Raw genomic sequence first — 20,498 nt, 5'->3', positions numbered from 1 at the left:
CCAAAGGATTGGAGTTTCAGCTTCAACATCTGTCCTTCCAATGAACCCTCAGGACAGATCTCCTTTAGGATGCACTGGTTGGATGTCCTTGCAGTCCAAGGAGCTCTCAAGAGTCTTCTACAGCACCACAGTTCAAAAGCATCCCTTCTTTGGCCCTCAGCTTTCTTTATAGTCCAACTCTCAGAGCCATACATGACTAGTGGAAAAACCATAGCCTTGACTAGATGGGCCTTTGTTGGCAAAGTAATATTTCTGCTTTTTAATATACTGTCTAGGTTGGTCATAACTTTCCTTCCAAGGAGTAAGTGTGCCCAACCCCATCCCTGGTCTTTGGAGAGATCCTATGGAAGTATTTCCTCTCCATACAAGCCAAATATGGAGGAAAAGGGAGAATTATTCCACTGGTGCAGTTCATCTCACAGGGGCAATTGTGTCAGAAGTACAACTTGCATTGCCCAGCCCCTTGGCAACCTCAAGGAAGCCCCTCCCATCAGTACCTGAGTCGTCAGTCACTGGACAGGGGAAGGAGCCCCCTGGGGGAGCTGAGCCACAGTGAGCCAGCACATAAGCATCACTCGGAAGCTCGGAGCTCTGTGTTGTTTCCGATCTCCACAGCAGCAAGGAAGACACAAAACAGGAGCTATCATGTTAACACGAGAGGCTGGAAACAGGTGGAGTGCCATGACAACCTAGCCCTGCCACCAAGGTGGCCACGAACTGGAAATCAATGCTTCCTTCTTCAGCTTGTAGTATACAGTTGTTGCAGGTGATTCTCCTAGAGGGCCATCAGTAGCATCAAGCAGAAAACCATACGGAGTGATTACAAACTGGGTTCAGTAGAACACTGATGAAAATATAAAAAGATTAAATAGCAGCTTTACAAATTTTTGGTTTTGTGAACTAGGCAAGTTTTTTTTTTTTTTTTTTTTTAGGCAAGTTTTTTAAATTGATTGATTAGTGCAGGCCAGGTTGTTACTGTAGAAGAAGAGCCCCCAAATCTCAGGTGTTTCCTCCCCTCTGTGGCCCCCACCAACCTCCATATGCAGCTTCCCAAATCACTTCCCTTGTTTCCCATAAGACAGTGGTAAGAGGAAAAAGGATGGACTGTCTCACACGGGGGTCTTCCCAGGCAAGCCTGGGAAGGGGTACATGCTTCTCTCATTCCATTGGCTGGAACTTCATCAGATTGCCATTCTTATCAGCAAGTGAGATGAGGAAGTGTAGGCTGGCTCATGCCCATGAATAAGAGGAAACAAGTTCAGTGAAAGCTACTTTGTTTCTGCCAGAAGTGCCTACTTGGTCCCAGGCTTTGGGTCTTGCACTGAAAAGACAGCAGTTACAACACAGATGTGGCCTCCCTTGGGAAGCCAAAAGTATGGAAAAGTCAAGAGCGTCAACAGCTAATCATGAACACATGTGTTTGAACAATACCATTGCAAATGTGATGAGAGCAGAGGGTACAGGGGTAAAGTTAACAATTATTATGACATAGGTAACAAGGAACTAGACGTGTAAAAATCAACCAAGTTAAGCTAGAAAGATGTGTGTGTGTGTGTGTGTGTGTGTGTCCCTGACAGAGATATTCACAGGAGGCATTGCAGGGTGCAGAAATAACCTATGTCAGGGTTATTCCATCAAGGAATAACTTGTTGCATTACTGAGTTAGCATTTGTTGCATTACTGAGTTAGCAAATAAGAGTGCCCAGTATGTGCCAGAAAGTATTAGTTGCTCAGGAATGTCCAACTCTTTGTGACCACATGGACTGCAGCCCACCAGGCTCCACTGTCCATGAAATTCTCCAGGCAAGAATACTGGAGTGGGTTGCCATTTCCTTCTCCAGGGGATGTATTCTGCAAGTCTCCATAGAGAAAATGCAAAATCCCACAGTCTACTGCCATTGCCTTGGAGAACTTATTTTGATCCATTGAGAACAAGACCTCACAAATAATCTCATAAATAATCCATGTTTGGTATGATTTCAAATGTGAAATAGGCCTTTTTAGACACCAAGTAATGCTCCTCCTTCCATTTCTTAAGCCAACTATTGAGCCCACAGCCAGGATGTCAGTCCACCACTTCACTCAAAGGCCCAGGTTTACCCTACTGAGAACAGGCTGAAGATTTAAATATCTGCCATCCTCAGAGCCCCCTTTGAAGGAAATCACTCCAAGCACATCATGTGTGACATTTCAATGATAGCCACAGTGCTACTCTGCTACCCTCTTCAGACTGCTTGGATCAGGGCTCAGAGCATGAGCTCAGAGCCTCTAAGCTAAAGCGGCAAAAAACTTTTCAATTTTTTCCATTTACAGTCATGGTAGTTTTAATAGTAACAGTAGTATCAATATTTTATAGTAAGAATTGATATCAAACTTCTCCAATTAGACTTTCTCTCTTAGTATGATAAAAGCTAGATTCTTATTTCTTGGGGTTTTCCCAGTGACTCCGTGGTATAGAATCCACTTGTCAAGGCAGCAGACATGGGTTCAATCCCTGGATTGGGAAGATCTCCTGGAAACGGAAATGGCAATCCAGTCCAATACTCCTGCCTGGAAAATTCCAGGACAGAGGAGCCTGGCAGGTTCTTGTCCATGGGGTCAAAAAAGAGTCAGACACAACTTAGTGACTAAACAACAATCATTTCCTTGAGAATAAAATTTAGAGACTGTTTATTGTTTTTTTAAAAAAAAAAACAAGTCTTGTACACAACGAGGCCTCCTATGTTGTTCTGAGTGGGCAATAATTTACAAAAGCAAAAAAGGATAGGAATAGAAATTTTGTAGCTGTGGTCTAATGAGACACGTCTGCAAGCAGGACCTGAACATAAACAGAGCAAGTGAGGTTTTCCCTGCAGGAAGGACGGCTGGCAGTTTCAAGATGTCTAGTAATCTAGTTTTGCATTTTAGGTTGGTTCCTGCTCTGTGCTCTAATCCCTGTAGCCATCCTTAAATTTTTAGTAAAAGTCTGTTGCATATAACTTCCTTGTGTCAGTGATGCTTTAGAGAATGAAGGAGAAAACTCCCATCAATGAATGAGACAGATGGGAGAGAGGCAGAAGGACAGCCACAAGAGACAAAAATGTGAGCTGGTCAATCAAGAAGCTGAAATTCACAACAAGAGGCTCTAAGAGATCATTGGGTGAGTATCATGAGTCTTTTTCAATCTTCCTGAGGGCACTAGACTGCCCATTATAGAGGGAAGTGCTGCTCCAGGTCACTGTACCTGGTCAGTAAAGTAAAAAGTAGCCTGCAGAAGGCCAATGCACATGGGTCCATCAAGGTCAACGTCACAGGCTTCTATTCAGGTCCACTGATATCAAACCTGCATGTTTTCATATACCTGTGAAGGATACTGATGATGCAGCTTAGTAATAACACTTAAGTTCTTTGAGCAACCAAATAAGCAGACAGAAATATTTTGCCTCTATTCTCATCTTCTCATTTCCAAATGTATATGCTGTTGGTTGATTGTAGGTTGTCGTTTCTTTTTTCTGTAAAGAAATGAAAAAATTGCATCTTAAAAGCAGCCATGAAGCTTTTCTATAATAACCTAGAAATCTATCAATTTTATAGACAACCCAGCTGATAAGGTATGGTCCAACATTGTTGTTTCCTATTGTTTTCTTCCTTTTTTATTTTTTTGTCTTTTGGGTTTTTTTTTTTTTCTTTTTGCTCTCTGAAAATAGCACAATATGGAGTGATGTTTTAATTTATTATTATGAAAGGGACAGCAACTGGTTTTTAATGGTTACAGAATGGTGACTCGCAGCCCTGGCCCAGCTGCTGTCACCAGCGTGCCGCAGCAGACTCACAGCATCTTGTTTCCAGCACACATCAGTGCTCCCGCCGGCTGCCTCCCTCCCTCCCAGTGGACGGGCCACCACCTGCTGCTGGCACAGTGCCGGCCCTTTGGGGAACAAATGTTCTCTGGCTGCTGGGTGACAGGACAGGACAGACGCCGGATTTCAAGGAAACCAAGGAAAGGCGCCCTGGGGCTTGTTGCCCCTACTCCTCCACCCATCTGCCTTCCCTGCCTGGCACAGATCTCCCTAATCAGGGCCATAAGAGAATGGGCTTTTTCAGACCGTGATCTAGATGGCTCTGTCTCCTTTTCCCTACCAGTCTCCCTTTGGGCTATAATGGCCATTTATTTATTCAGGCCACAAGCATTTTCCGAGCCTCTGTTCCATGCCAGGTAATTTGCTAAGTGCTAAGAATATAGACCTGAACAACTCAATCCCTCACCTTGAGAAGGTCACAGTTTAGTGGGGTAGACAAGACATACAAACCAATAAATTACAATACAGCCCTGAGAGCATAAGGGCAGAGTTAAAAATCAAGTGCATAGAGAAGCAGCATTAAAGTATCACACAGGCATGAAGCTTGTGGACTTGGGAGACTTAGCCTCAGGGAAATCCAGCTGCCTGTTTGCTTTTGGACAGTTCATTTAAGGTCTTTAAGGCCCAGTGATTCATTGGTATAAGGTTATGTGAAATAATGCAGTGAAGCACTGTAACAGGGTGTGTGATAAACACTCAGTAAATCTGGACCATTGTTACCCAGCACAATTTGTATTCAAATGCCTCTCCCAGAGCTGTAGGGTTCCAGCCACTGCATCCAGGCAGGAGTTTTGGAAGCAGAGAAGGGTTGCAGGGAGAGGAGGGCAGCCAGTGGACTTCAAAGCTTAGAGCTGAAGATGATTCCCAATGAGCCATGTCCAAGGACTGAAGCTGGAGTACAAAGCCAAGTGACAAATCTGCCTGGACTATCAGGCAGGAGGGGCCGTAGTGAAAGAAACTAAATCCACGGCAATAGGACAGAAATTGGATGTATCGGGCAAAACCCAATCAGAAGAGAGAACACAATGCAGAGTGACAATCTGGAGTACCGGAGTCTTGAAAAGGCTGGAAAACTACTCAATTGAGATGTTGTTTGATCTCGGTCTTAAAAGATGAAGAGGAAATTGCAAGGAAGAGTTGCAAGGGCAGGGATGTCCTGAGAGGCGTGTCTTGAAAGGGGAAACAGCATGGGCAAATGCACACTGATGTCTAGAGTGAAGAGTGAGAAAGTCAAGCAGCTGGGACCTTGAGTGCATAGAACACAGTGAGAGGAGGTGAGGCTGGAAACAGTGCAGGAGCTGAGGCATGGAGGCCCTGGAGTGCCAGGCTGGGGAAACTAGTCTCATCCTGGAAGCCCACAGCAGGTGCCTATCAGAGTCACTGGTCCAGGTCTGACAAGCTGCCAATGCCCGGGCAATTCTGAGTTAACTGGTCTTGAGTAAGACATGGCCATGAGTGTTTTTAACATCTCCCCAGGTGATTCCAGTGTGCCTCCAGGGCTGCAAATCACTGCTGCAGGCAATCAGAAGTCAGTGGAGAGACGCTTTTCACTTCTGGATGCTGTGAAGCTAAGAGACTCATTTAATTTCAACCAACAGTATCAACACCGACTGGGTGCCAGTCCCTTGCTAACCTTGTAAACATGGAGATGCGGAGGTCAGGGTCCACTGCTCTGTTTGGCTCTTTGGAGTTTATGAATCACGTTCACCTTCACTGTCTTATCCGGCCTGGGCACGGAGAGGAAATGTGGTTGCTGCCCTTCGGGGAAGCAGTGTGCATAATCCACTCGGTCACTGTGGGGCCTACCCTGCGGTCTGGCACAGGGCCGCAGTGGAGAAAATGAATTGAGCAATCTTTTCTAGAGCAAAATCAATAGCTTCAGAACAGCCAGCCACACCAGCAGCTGGGGCGGGTGGGTGGGAGGAGGGGGGTCACCGGGGGAGGGGGGAAGGAGCTCTAGGGAGAAAACAAGGACATTGCAAGGAGGGGACAGGAGAAAAAGAGGCGTTGTGGAGGGAGGAAGGAAAGGAGGGCCAAGGGGAGCGGGTTAGGGGGATAAGGGGTGCTTCATGAGAGAATTTAGACAAAACCACTGTAACCCTCTTGTCTTACGCTCTCTCCACTGCTCAGAACCCTGAGTGCAGAGGTAGGTAATGTGCGATGAGAGGGAGACACTGGCATGTTCCTGTCCCTGGGCTGATTATTTTGAATATATTCATACAAGGTAATACCTGCTAATCACTAATTTCACAAATGAGAAGATAGAAATCCTAAAGGTCACCAGACTACCAAGCTCATAAGTGGTGCAGTCATTTATCCCCTTAGAGGCTTGAAAGAGGAAAGGATGGGGGAGCTGCTCTGTAAGAAGAGACACTTCAAAAATCACTCTTTTTTTCCACCCTTAACCCAGCTAGCTTCCACAGAAGATCTTCAGTCTACTTGGAAACTTGTCCATTACAGTTGCACAAAGCAGATGAAGAGAAAGGGAAAGCCTCCCAGGCAATTGCACAGAACACTTTCTTAGGATTGTCAGGCCCGCATCCTCCTGAGAGAGGCCCCGTGGGAGGGACCATGGCTTTCCCTGCCGAGGCTGAAAGGCCTGCAGGATGGGGAATGTGCTCACTGCTGTCCACTAGAGTGAAAAGGCCGCTCTGGAAATCAGCAGCTCCCCTCTGGCTCATGCCGGTGATCAGGCCTCTAGTGACTGCTTAGATATATGCTCAACTCACACTAAGACAGCAAAGGGAGAATTTATTGGAAGGATAATGGGTTATTTCACACGGGTGGAAGTGTTGGACCAAACGGCAGGAATGTGTGCTTGTAGCTGGGCCTTGAGTAGTTGGAATCAGGGACATGAACCAGAAGATGAGTCTTATCTCTTTTCTGTACCTCCCTGGTTTTGCACTGTTGGTTTCCTTGTCAATCACTGCAGACTGCCTTTTGCTGCAAGGTGAAAAACGTAGCCACCAACAGTCCTACCTCCAGAGAAGTAAGTTTGTAACTTGAAAAAAATCCCAGGGGAAGGCTTATATGGAGAATTCTGCTTGGTTGAGCATGGGGTGGTGCCTACCCCTTGACCAAACAACTGTGTCTACAGGAAAAGCATTATGTTCAATAGTATGGCAACCCCAACTAGATCCCTGTGAAAAGAGGGGAGTATCACCAGAAGAAGGGAGAGGATTTAGGATTTTACACTCTAGCTCACCAACAGAAATAAGACCTCTCAACAATGGAAGAGGGAGATTTTGACCATGGAAAGATTTCCAACACATAGCGTGCCTGCATGATCAGCCATTTCAGTCATGTCCAACACTCTGAGACCCCATGGACCATAGCCCACCAGGCTCCTCTGTCCATGGGACTTTTTCTGGCGAGAATACTGGAGTGGGTTGCCGTTTCCTCCTCCAGGGGATCTCCCTGACCTAGGGATCAGTCCCTCCTCTCCTGCACTTCAGGCAGATTCTTTACTGCTGAGCCACCAGGAAAGCCCTTTCAACACATTATTTACATGCAAAAACAATTTATATGCAATCCTAAGAGATGGATAAGATCCCCCATCACTAGTCCTTAAAGTTCTCACAGTAACAGTGAGGCAGATCATCAGGCTCCTTTCCTTACTAGACACACACTGAGGGTGTATTTCCCACACTACTTGTGGTTATCAATGGTCATGTGATTGACTTATAACTACTGGAAAATGGTGTGTCATTTCCAGACCTGCTCCATTAAAATGTTCTCATGCAATCCTCTGTCAGCTTCTCCCCTTTCAGCTGGATGGAACTGAGATGGCCCCCCAGGTAACTGGGAGGCCATGTGTTTAAACTTGTAGAACCACAGATGGAAGGAGCCTGACTCCCTGAATCACTGCTTAAAGAGACCCACTAACCACACATACACATGGTGGGCTGTCAGATTAGGGGAGAAAAAAAAAACTTTTATAGTGTTAAGCATTAAATTTTGGAGGTTTACTTATTACAGATGTTATATCTGCCTTCATTAATAAAGTTAGAAAACATTGCATTAACTGGAATTAACTACTTTGAGTCCCGGCTCTGTGGTTAACTTGCTAGATGACTTAGAGAAAATCACTTCATCTCTCCAAGTTTTCCTATCCATTATAGCATCATTGCAGGATTTTTCATTAATGAATAGAGATAATGCATATGAACAAATGTGAATACTAAATTACAACTTCAGGATGGAATATTACAAACTTGTCTCTATTGCCATTTCTCAAGTATGCTAAGATTTAATTTTAGTGGTTTAAAAAGCTTTCAAGTTTCTCATTGAAAGTCTCCTATTTAATAAAGGAGGCACTATGGGCTATAAGAATATAATTTTTCTGTAGAACTCAATAAAGTTATTTTCACTTTGGGTTTTTTAAAATAAGTGGCACTTAAACATTTTTTATTTCCTGAATTAATCAGCATTAGAAGATGAATAGCTTTTCACCACTGATATTACAAAGTTTCACTTATATCTTCTTGAAGAAATCAAGAGTGAATTGGAGGAAAAAAAAGAGAGCTTTTGCCCTTAGTAACTCATAGCTCTGAGCCTTGAACCTGGACCCTCTGTTCCAAGTTGTCCTGCCTCCCCATCACCTTTAGAGGGGGGTTTAATTACTTAAATAATTTTTTATTTTATTTATTTTTTAAAAACTTTTTATTTTTTAATGCAGTATAAGCAGTTAGCAAAGGGCTTCCCAATGGCTCAGATGGTATAGCATCCACCTGCAACACAGAAGACCTGGGTTCAATCCCTGGGTCAGGAAGATCCCCTGGAGAAAGGAATGGCTACCCACTCCAGTATTCTTGCCTGGAGAATTCCATGGACTGAGGAACCTGGTAGTCTACAATCCATGAGGTTGAAAAGAATTGGACATAACTGAGCAATTAACACTTTCACAAGCCGTGACAAATGTTGTGATAGTTTCAGGTGAATGGCAAAGGGACTCAGCCATACATACACATGTATCTGTTCTCCCCCAAACTCCCCTCCCACCCAGGCTGCCACATAACATTGAGCAGAGTTCCCTGTGCAGTACAACAGGTCCTTGTTGGCTTGATTCCCCTCTATTGGGCATAGCTATTTCATATCTGTCACTGCCATTACATAGGCTCCCAAGAAACTATGCAGAATAGCCCAGTCTCTATCAACCCTTCCTTTTGCCCACACCAGAATGCTCTGAATAAAGATTCATGCATCCTGTTACATCAGTGGTTTTCCAACCGTGCTCTTGCAAGCTCCCTAGGAGCCATTTGTGTTTGAGTTTTGGAGGAGCCTCTGTTGCTCCTCTAACCAAAGCAGTGCTGATCTTACCTGTTTAACATACTGAGCTTTAGATAAGATTTTCTTTGAAAAAAGAGCTCCCTAGTTTAATAAAAAAAACAAGGTTGAAAGCCACTAAACCAAAATGGAACTTGGGTGTTGTAACATATGATGGCAAACAAAGGAGACAAAAGATTCATTTTCTAATGCTATGTCTGCTACTTCTTATGACTTGAGATGAGTAATTTTGCCTTTTAGGCCTCATTTTCTTTGTCTGTAAAATGGAAAGTTTAATGCCATCAGAGCTAGTTTTCTTCCTATTTCTCATTAGAAGATCCACTGGTCAAGGTCATTTGGGGTGTGCACTCAGTATTGGAGATGGAGACAGGGAAGGTAGGATGGACTCCTCTCACAGAGAGGAGGAATGAAGGACCCAAGAGGGAGATTTTAACTTTATTTTAAAAAATATTTGTTGAGCTACAACTATGTACATCTGTGCAAAACAGTGAGAGTCCAATGAATCAAATAGTTACGGTGCTTAGGGTGCCAAATTTTACATTAGTAGACGTCGGCACCAAGGAGTAAGGGGGCTGTCAGAAAGAGAAGCGTGCCTGGACAAGAACAAATGGCTCCCTGTTAGGGGGCGCCCCCCAAGTTCAATCGTTATCTTCTTCACAGAGTCTTAACTCCCTCTCACGTTTTCAGACATTCTTCTGGATCTTTAGTAGAGGCTAGAAAGAATCTAGTCCTTCCTTTAACCACTCATTTTCTCACTCGTTTGTCATTTACACAGCATACACACTGAGCATCTCCTTTCCCCAACACACTATAGCAGAGCCTGAGGACCCAGAGATGAGTTCAATGCGATACCAGTCACCAGGATGCTCACAATCCAGTGGGGACACGTGAAAAACCCTGCAATGAATGTGCTAAGAGCTGGGATGGATGAATGTGCATGAGGATGGAGGAATCATGGGTGGTCCTTCACCGCTCCTCAGATGACTCTGGATCCCTCCTTCCTCCACTCTCTCACCTCTCTGAAGCTCACCTTATGCTGAATCACCTTATGATGCACCCCCTCATGCTGAATCAACAAGATCAGGTACAGGCATCCCCAGTGAGGAAATAATGAGGGCACCAGTTCACCACAAAGAGGAAGCAGCTATGTTGCTTTGTGATTTACTGCAACAGAGTGGTGTTCTCATGGGTGAAAATAGTGGGATTTTCATGACATCACTTTGGTCTATCTGGTTATAGAACCTGCTAGGTTTCCTGAGTATTGAGTGTTCCTGAAACATTGAGGAATTAAGGATATTCTGTACTTTATCTTCCTAGCTCCCCTGCACTTGATCTTTTTTAGTTAGAGACAAAGTCCTTATTTTTTAGTCACTCAGTTAAGAAATATTTACTGAGCCCTAGTGCATAGCTGATACTGTGTTTTGTACAGACATGTAAATGGAAAGAAATGAGCCCTGATCCCAGAGACCTAACAGTCTCACAAGGCAAACAATCAGAGTGATTAAATTCAATATGATTGGTGCCACCTGGGAAGTGAGGTCAGCACACACAGGGAGCATGAAAGAGGGACACGCCGCCAGCGATGAACTTCTAGAAAAGCTTCCTAGAAGATAAAACCAACCTGGTTTGAGTGAAGAATCGTGGCTGGTCAAGGAGAGTGGGGTTGGAAGGGTATCCAGACAGAAGGAAGTTTGTCTCCCAAAGACACTGTCCAAAACCAATGTGCTCATACTACTTAGAAACTCAGCATGCAGCATGTATTTTGGAGTCAGACAAATTTTCTCTCAATTTTTTCCCATCTCTTTATCTACTTAGAGGCATGATTACGGAGGTGAAATGAGAAAATGGATGATGCATTTCAAACAGTATCTGACACCAGCAAGTTTTCATAAACTTGGAGAGATCGGAGAATGTGTATGAGTATGTGCATTTATCAGAGAGGAGCCCCTGAGTGTAAGACTGAAGACTTACCTTATCTAATATGAACTATCCATCTCCAATTTGTTCCCCCAGAACCACTCGTGACCCCTCATCTCCAGCTTTGTGTCCTGGGAGCCTGGCCTGTTTGGACTCTAACAGAGAGCTCCCTTGCTGGCGTCTAGCTGGGGCCACAACAAAGGACCTCATAGATCAGACACAAGAGTCAGTTCATGCTCCCTCCTCTGCAGTCATCTCGGGCTGCCGCATCCTTGGCAGAAGGGCACAACTCCTGCCAAGTAGCCCTCTCTCTCCATTTTCCATATCTCTAGATCCTGGGAGCGGCCCCCTCCTTTTATCCCTCACATACCAGGATAAAAATAGCCAGTTGCTACAAGCCCCAGGGCCTACATTATCTTGTGGTTTCCACCTTTGTAAATGAATCCTTGATTCAGTTCTTCTATAATCACCCAGTTTGAGTACACTATATATTCTATTTCTTTCTGGAACCCTGACAGACTCATACTCTGTAAGTCCTACAAAGGAACTCTAAATAAGTGTGTGGACATGGGGATTCATTTTTAGATGAAAGAATAAGGAATATATTTTGCTAGGGATATTTTGATAAGGACATATTGCAGTATTAAACCAGCTCAGAGCTACCTGAGAGAGATGAGGAGGCTCTCTTTTCTGTTTCTCTTTCCCCACTAAGCTGAGAAAATTGAGAACAATGTCCAAATTTTATTCATCTTTTAATCTGTAGCCCCAGTATCTAGCTTAGAGACTGGGACACAGAAGGTATGCTCAATATATGTGTGTTGAATGGATTTTCACAGAATTGTCAATGGTTGGAAAAGAGGAGGGAGATAAAAGTTACATAACCATACTCACATGCATATATATACCACATTTATGACTTTTCACATTTCAAAGAACCGTCACTTGGTCATTCCAATCTTGATTAAAACAGCATTCTTCTGGAGGTCCACAGGAAAAACCCTTCTTCACTGTGTAGGATCAGGACCCAGAACTGGAGATGGGATGGGCGCTCTGCCATTGAATCAAGAACCTCAGAGCCAGATAGAAGCTTAAAGGTCATATGGCCCCAAGAAAACTGCTTTTTTTAAACTCCCCTGATTTGGATGATTATACTGTGACCAGGCTTTAGGAGTACAGAACTGGGAGACTAGATGAGTGTCTGAGGAGGCAGAATCTCAGTGGATGAGGAGGTATCCCAAGCAGCCATGAAAAAAATAATATCCCAGCATTGGGAACTGCAAGACACAGAAAATTTGAGTGACCCACCAAAGTGTCAGGTGCCACAGCAGTTGGTGAAAGGGGAGAGTGCCTGGGGAGAGGGGTGAGCTATGGGCCAAAAAGGAAGCAGGGCCCAGCTCTTCTACCTTCTTAGCAATGACCTTGGGAGAGTCACTTCCCCTCTCCATGAAGTAAGGAAGTAGGAGGGCTACCTCATTTCTAAGTGCCTTTCTCTTCCATAAATCAACACTTCTAAAAATGCCTCACATTTCTGCAGCTCTTCACAGCTCATAAAGTACATTACCTCATTTCATTCTGTAGCACTGAAGGCAAAACTTGGCAGAATGCAGAGTTGACCTTAACACTTTTCTGATGACTTTTCAACTGGAAGGCAAAATTCAAGCAGCCCCATGTTCTCATCTCTGAACCAGTCTTTCCAGTAACCTGTCACCCCTTGCTCACCACACACACACACACATTTTGTCGAAGATAAAATAATTCTTTCTATAAGAGTTCCCACATTTAAATTTCAAAAGAGATCAGCTACACAACCCCAACCCAAACTAAAACTGTGAAGAGTAAACATCACTTGTGGTGCCTGGAGAGTAGGCAAACCTTACCCCTACTCTAAAAGTCCTGAGAGATTTGGGAATTCAGCTAACATTCTGGTCCACAGAGTCTGGATACAGACTATCAAGAAAGGTATCTCTAATGGGGATATGTGAGAAGAACAGGGTTAGAGAGAACTTGGCTTCCTCGGTTTAGAATTCTAAGTGGTGTAATTGATCCAAAAGGGCCTTAATAATCGAGGCTATATGGTAATGGTAAAAGCTGAAAAGTTTATTTTAGTCTAGACCCTAACACTGCCCAGATTGGTAACCTAGAACAAGGTGACCAACTTCTTTGAGATCTATTCTCTCATTATAAAATTAGGATTTCGGTTAGATGCTCAATAAGATGCCATTCCATTTATTGGTTATTCAACCAGTGCATGTTGGTTGAACATCTACTCTGTGGCAGATATGGTGAAAGGCACTGGAATAAAATTGTGTTAATGTTAATTAAAATTAAATGTGAGAAAGACAGAGAGGAGTTCACATTATGGTTGGGAAGATAGACGTGCAAACAAATAAATGCACGATGCAATAATCATCATCTATAGAGGGGAAATGCAAGCGGAGGAATTCTTTCTGGTGGAAGGTCAGAGAGACTTCAGGTAGCAGAACAAATGAAGACAGGCTTCGGGAAACAGACTTAGTTGGTAATGTTTAGAACCCCAGGTGATGAGAAGGGGCAATGGCTCCTGGAGATGCAGGTAGCAGGAGCCAGGCTATGCAGAGCCAAGTTAGCCTGGGTCAGATGATCAAAAGTCACTTGGAGCTGTAGACAGGGGAGAAAAATGATTAGCTCTACATTCAGTAAATGTCACTCTGGTTACTATTGGGACTATAGCCGGGAGGAGACCAGGACTTGGGGCAGGAGCTCAAAGATCACCATATGATGCCAAGGAGTTAGAGTCAAAGAAGGCAGCCTCCTTCAGCAGCAGGAAATGGAAAGGAATGTGTGAAGGTAACAGCCTTTCAGGGAATGTGATGTGTGATTTATTTACTTAACAAACATTTCCATAGCATTTACTATGTGCCAAGTCCTACTCTAAGCCCTCAAAAATATTAACTTGTTTAATCATCACACCAAAACTGCAGTGTTAGAATTATTATCCTATTCTATGCAGTGGATGAGATGAATATGAGACAGACAGGTTAAGTCATTTACCGAAGGCCCACATCCCATGAATGGATAGTCTTCCCCTTGAGTCTATGTTTTTAACCACTAACTAACACCAGTAATATATGCTGCCAAGATTGACTCCCAAGAGTGACTGACTTAGTTGAGTAGTGGATGGATGGTCATGCCATTTATATCCTAACAGAAGAAAGAACAGATATTGGGAGAAAGACCAAGTTTGTTTCGGAGCATGTTAATCAAGGCACCTGTGACATCATGGTGGAAAAGCCAGTCAAAGAGATGGGCAGGTGGGGGTGGAGAAGAGAAGAGAGTTCTAGGCTGGAGATCTAGTTTGGGAAGTCATTTATGTACAGACGGCAATGGTCACCAAGTGGGTTACATGGACTGTCCACCACTATCACTAATGTGGCCCATGTGACACGGAAGGTGGCCTCCTCAAGTGCACAACTGGTTCTGGTTGCACGTCAAGAACTATTCTCCATTTCCTATGGAATGTTTCTTATTCTACTAGTTATGAACTAACTATTGTCTAAGGATATGGTTATTTTCACTCAAGAGTCACATTTGAAAGTGTTCCAAAACACACAAAAGTATGAGCTGCTAAGAGAAAATAGGACTTTGATCTAGAATCTATATTAAGAACTCAAGGCAGATGAAACCTCTAGCAAGATCTGATTTCATAAAGTCCTTCTCTGTAATCCTGTTGTTTAATATTTAAAACCTACATGTAATAATTGGTACAAAACATAAGCACTATAATTTAGTAAAGCCAGTTCTGTATTTACATTTCTTTTATTAAAAATTTAGTGAAAATGAATAATTGAAGAAACACCAGAGCTTAAAGACTTTTGCAGTGACAAGTTAAAGGTTGAACTCTGGCCTACTGAATAATGACTATATCCATTTAAAAACTAGGGTATATTGCTTTCAGAGTTCAAAGAATTCTAATATGGTTTAATGAAAAGCAAAGAAAACACTACTGACTGCAGGCAAATCACTTCATTCACATGCTACTCAGTTTACTCTTCAGTCATCAGAAAGAAAGAAATATATTAAGTTTTTTAATATGTGTCAGACACTGGACTATATGCTTTCTTTCCAGTCTCATTAACATGGCAGAAAGTGAAGAGGAACTAAAGAGCCTCTTGATTCACCTGGAAGAGGAGAGTGAAAAAGCTGGCTTGAAATTCAACATTCAAAAAACTAAGATCATGGTATCTGGGCCCATCACTTCATGGCAAATAGAAGGGGAAGAAGTGGAAACAGTGGCAGATTTTATTTTCTTGGGCTTCAAAAATCACTGTGGACAGTAACTGCAGCTGTAAAATAAAAAGATGCTTGCTTCTTGGAAGGAATGCTATGATAAACCTAGACAGCATATCAAAAAGCACAGACATCACTTTGCCATAAAAGGTCTGTCATGTCAAAGCTATGGTTTTTCCAGTAGTAATGTATGGATGTGAGAGTTGAACCATAAAGAAGGCTGAGCACCGAAGAACTGATGCTCTCAAACTGTGGTGCTAGAGAAGACTCTTGAGAGTCCCTTGGACTGCAAGGAGATCAAACCAGTCAATCCTAAAGGAAATCAACCCTGAATATTCACTGGAAGGACTGACATTAAAGCTAAAGCTCCAATACTTTGGCCACCTGATGTGAAGAGCCAATTCACTGGAAAAGATCCTGATGCTGGGAAAGATTGAAGGCAAAAGGATAAGAGGGTGACAGAAAATGAGATGGTTGGATGGTATCACTGACTCTGTGTACATGAGTTTCAGCAACTCCAGGAGATAGTGAAGGACAGGGAGGCCTGGTATGCTGCAGTTCATGGGGTCGCCAAGAGTTGGACACAACTTAGTGGCTGAAAAACAACAAGATCTCACAACTGCCAGGCAAAGGCAAAATAATTTGTCCTCATTTTTTGGATGATGAAACCATAGTTCAGAGAGGGAAATTCACTTCCTCAAGCTCACTCAGTGAATAAATGACGAAAGTAAGGACCCCCTGTACCAAGTCCACATTCATTTTGCACAGTAATCAAAGTCTCAAACTCTAGGGCCAGGTTATTTTCTTGATGTTAACACTTTCTCTTGCTCTCTGGAAGGCCTGCCAACTATTCTTCAACTACCCAATCTTTTCCATCCTTCTAGACATCTGGACATCTCAGGGCCCACCTCCCCACCACCTCCATTCCATAGAGTTCCTGGTTTTGTTCCTTCCTGGTTTGACTAACTCATTAACATCATTCCCATTGTCATCCGGGGCCCTGGGCTTCCCATGGGTAAGTCCTGCCTTTCCCACATCACTGTAATCCCTTTCAGCTTGAATTTACCAGTCCCTTGCATTGTGGGTCTCATGACTTATTTAATAAATTATTCCAAATTAACTAAAAAGTGGTTGTTGGGGGGTCTCAGGGGGAGACCACAGTGTGTAGCACCCCTCTTCTCTTCCTGAGTCTTGAACACGTTGAGAAATAAGCAAAATAGTGGCATTGTGATAGTAGCTCAGTCGTGTCTGACTCTTTGCGACCCCATGGACTGTATAGTCCACGGAATTCTCCATGCCATAATACTGGAGTGGATAGCTTTTCCCTTCTCCAGGGGATCTTGCCAAGCTAGGAATAGAACCCAGGTCTCCTCCATTGCAGGTGGATTCTTTACCAGCTGAGCCACAAGGGAAGCCCAAAATAGTGGCAGATGACAGTCAAAAGTTCAACTTTAGTGCCTGAACTGATAGATAAGAGGATCAAACTGGCTTTCCTAGCACTGAAAACAAAAAGCTTGGCAGCACAGGTGCAGTTATAACTCATTAACTGCAGGAGGCAGGCTTAGGTGACACTCACAGCGTGGTTAAGCAGAAGAGAAATTAACTGGGGAAAAAAGGGGAGAACTACCAGTTATTCTTACATAGTTTTTTCATAACATCTTGACATCTCTCCCAGAATACAGCAATTCCATAAGAAAAGGGACTAAGAATATAAATAGGTCAAAGTGTAAGGAAAAGATGTTCCCTTCTAACAGTGTTTAATAACTTACCAACTTTTCACGCATTCTACAATTATTGAGTTGAAAAGAATGAAGAGTGACAGCATCGTTTATAAGACCCCTGTGAGTACCTAAAAAACATAAAAGACTCAGTCATAGTCATAATAATAACAATAGTAATTATTTTTATTATATTGATCACTTACTAATTTTAGAAATTATGCTATGCTTCAAATTGCTGTAATTACCATATGTTCAATCCCCATTATACAGATAAGGCTTACCAAAATTAAATTTCCGAGGTCACAGATCAACTAAATGGTACAGTCAAGACTTAAATCCAATTTTTCTTACTCTACAGGCTCTTAATGAAGATAGCCTATAAGTAGCCATTACTACTGCTGCATACAAGATAAATAATTCTAAGACATGTGACCTTTATGCATAATTCTCACATGCATAGAACATCAACTCTCTTCAAATATGGTTACAGAAGTTGTGTTTTTTTTTTTTTTTTTTTTTTTAGAAGTTGTGTTTTTATTCTTAATGTCTGACAAAGTGATTATCGACATCAATGGCAAATACATGCACATGCTGAATAAAGGCAGTTATTGTATCATTTAAGTGTGATGTCCTTGAAGTCCAAAGACCCAGTCTTAAAAGCCAGCTTAGAAACTTACCAGCCACAGCAGGCTATTTTGAATAAATTACTTAACATACTGGATCTATTTTAAAAACAGAATAATTAAACCTACCATAATGTTGTTATGAAGACTAAAATAGATGATCTACATAAAGTCTGACACACGGTAAATACATAAGAAATTACTACTAAGAGGAAGGCAAACTGTGAGGAGGGAGAGAATGAGGCCGAGAAGGAAGAATAGCCAAACTCTGTCTCTGTGGTATGTTTACAGGATGAGAATTGAGGGAGGAAAAGGAGGGAGTTGGGAGGAAGCAGAAGCTAAAGCAAGAACGTGTCAATGTAAACTGTTGACACAGTACTGAGGGCATTGTAACTGCAGGAACCATGTGTTATTGGCCGTCTCACCAGTAACTAGCAGAGTGTGTAACTCAGAGCAGGAACCCCATTAAACACATGAGAGACAAGACCAACCAGTCTCAAGATCATCCCAGACCCACTGTATTTATCAACTTCTCTGCTCCTGAGACCCTCCCTGACTTCCCATGTGACCTAAATTATGGTACCTTTTTTTTTTACCAATGACTTCAGAAAGGAAGAATACAATCCTCTCCCCTGTCATCACTGCCTAAGGTCATTTGGAGTGACCAGTGGTCACTACGGGCAGGATGCTTACAATTTCTGGACCTCAGCTTCCTCAACTGTAAAACAAAGGGTGGCCAGTAGCTGTTCCTCAAGGATTTGGGTAGGAATATAATAATCAAAGCATTTAAACTGTCTAGCAAATTCATGGTCCTTCCTTACACACTCATGCATCCTTCACAATAACCCTATAAGGTGGAAAGTAGAACTTGTGTAGAGGGACAAGCACTTATTGTTATAGTTAATGTGTCCCAACCCTTCCTACTGTGTCGTTGCTATTCAAGCATTCAGTCATGTCCGACTCTTTGTAACCTCATGGACTGTAGCACGCCAGGCTTCCCTGTCCTTCACTATCTCCTGGAGTATGCTCAGACTCATGCCCATTGAATCGATGCTGCCATCCAAACTTCTCACCCTCTATCATCCCTTCTCCTCCTGCCCTCAGTCTTTTCCAGCATCGGGGTTTTCGTCAGTGAGTCATCTCTATGCATCAGGAGGCCAAAGTATTGGAGCTTCAGCTTCAGTATCAGTACTTAGCATAATCTATTCTGTGACTGTTGAGTTTAAGTTAATCCACAGTACTTTTTCTGTTTGCAAACAATATAGATGCTTAAGCATACATATTTTAAAATCTCTTGAAGGAATGGTATTAATTCCTGACTTGATATTGTGTTTCATGGTTATACCATTTTCGATGTCTTTTTTTAATTTGGCCCTCAGCCCTGCCAGGCATGACTTAGTAACTGAACAACAGCTTGTCGTGATGAAGCAGAGCAGCCACAATGGTCACTACTTTGCAGATGAAGAAACACTCCAGAGTGATTGCAGGTCCTGCCTTCACCACTTGGTCAACTGCAAACCTGGGGCCAAACCCAGTTCCCTTGATCCAGAAGCCCAGCTTCTGCCCAATCTCTCACACTAGGGGGAAAGAGGTGATGAAAACAGCAGTACCTCCAGAAGGAGACCATAGTGAGGGCACTTCTCTGGAACCACAAAATTACTTAACAGTGAGAACAACCTAACAGATGAAATCTTCAGCTTCCTGTAATAGTGAAGGGGAGATGCCATTAGTCCCATCTTATAGTGACAGCCCCTTCCTCCCCACTCCTGTGGAAGTGGGGAGACTTCCACAGACTCGCAGATCTCAGAGATGAAGATCTCGATTACCCTGGTGAATAGCACATGAGCTCCCCCGTCCTAGGGTCTCCAGCTGCACTGCCAGGGTCTGCTGGGGAGGGGAAGAAGTCTCACCCTGACTCACCATCTCAATGTCATTTACCTCTCTCGTGGACTGAGCCTCTGCCTCAGATTTCCATTCAAAAAGTTTTTGCCATGAATAATAAATAAATAGTTTGAAAATCACAAAGCTTGTCCATGCTCTCAATTGATATTCTAATCTTCTTTACAGCATCTGCAAGAACATGTCCAAAGAACCTGACATTCCCCACTGGTTGGAACTTGGCAACTTCAGGAAGCAATTCATGTCATTTTCAGTTGTTTGGAATTTCTTCGCTGTGTTAAGCAGTGATCAGTCCCACCATGAAGCTTATTGCCCTTTGGTCTCAAGTTAGGGTGATATTCAAAATATTAACAACCTGCCGGGCTGACGCAGTGCCTGCCATCTGCGTATCAGCCCTGGTCCAAGTCAAGCCCTAAGGCCATACAGAACAGGTGTAATTGCTTATCTGCAGGAGGCCCTTTTAGAAAGGTGAGTGGGGCTGGAGGGAGGTAGGGCAGAGAAGAGAAAGGAACCAGTTCAAGGCACCTCATGATTGGCTGGGATTCCCATGACATTCCCTTTCTATGAGCATTCCTTGTTCTGAGCTGCTTTTTAGACTCCAGGCAAATCTGAAGAAATATAGTTTGATCTTCACTAATGCTGATGTCACCAGCAGAGAGAGATCTAACGTGGTAAGGGGGAAGAACATGATGGTTTATTCATTCATTCAACCATTATCTACCCTATCTATCTATTTATTGTACTTAATGTTATGCAAGACTCTTTGTCAGGTGCTGGAGATACACATGTATATTAAATAGATATGTCTTTATCCTCCAAGAAACTTAAAGTTTACAGGCAAATATTTAGAGTATAATAAAATTGCTTTTGAACCCTAGCTTCACAAACTACAGGACAGTGACTTAACTTCCCTCGGTTTGTTTATTCATTTGTAAAACAGTAATGCC

At 43.0% G+C, this 20,498-nt stretch overlaps 1 long non-coding RNA gene across 1 annotated transcript in view; it reads right to left on the bottom strand.

Annotated features, from left to right (window-relative positions):
- Positions 1-2,598: 2,598 nt before the first annotated feature.
- Positions 2,599-20,498, bottom strand: part of LOC122677520 — a 141,568-nt gene continuing 123,668 nt past the window's right edge. The window contains exons 2-3 of the long non-coding RNA XR_006335823.1: positions 17,078-17,157; positions 2,599-3,491 (exon numbers count right to left, since the gene is read on the bottom strand). This is a non-coding gene — a long non-coding RNA (uncharacterized LOC122677520). The remainder of the gene's footprint in view (positions 3,492-17,077; positions 17,158-20,498) is intronic.

The sequence above is a fragment of the Cervus elaphus genome, chromosome 20, assembly GCF_910594005.1.
Source record: "Cervus elaphus chromosome 20, mCerEla1.1, whole genome shotgun sequence".
Taxonomy (NCBI): Eukaryota; Metazoa; Chordata; class Mammalia; order Artiodactyla; family Cervidae; genus Cervus; species Cervus elaphus.
Note: the sequence above shows the minus strand (reverse complement) of the source record. Positions and strands in the feature narration are given on the sequence as shown.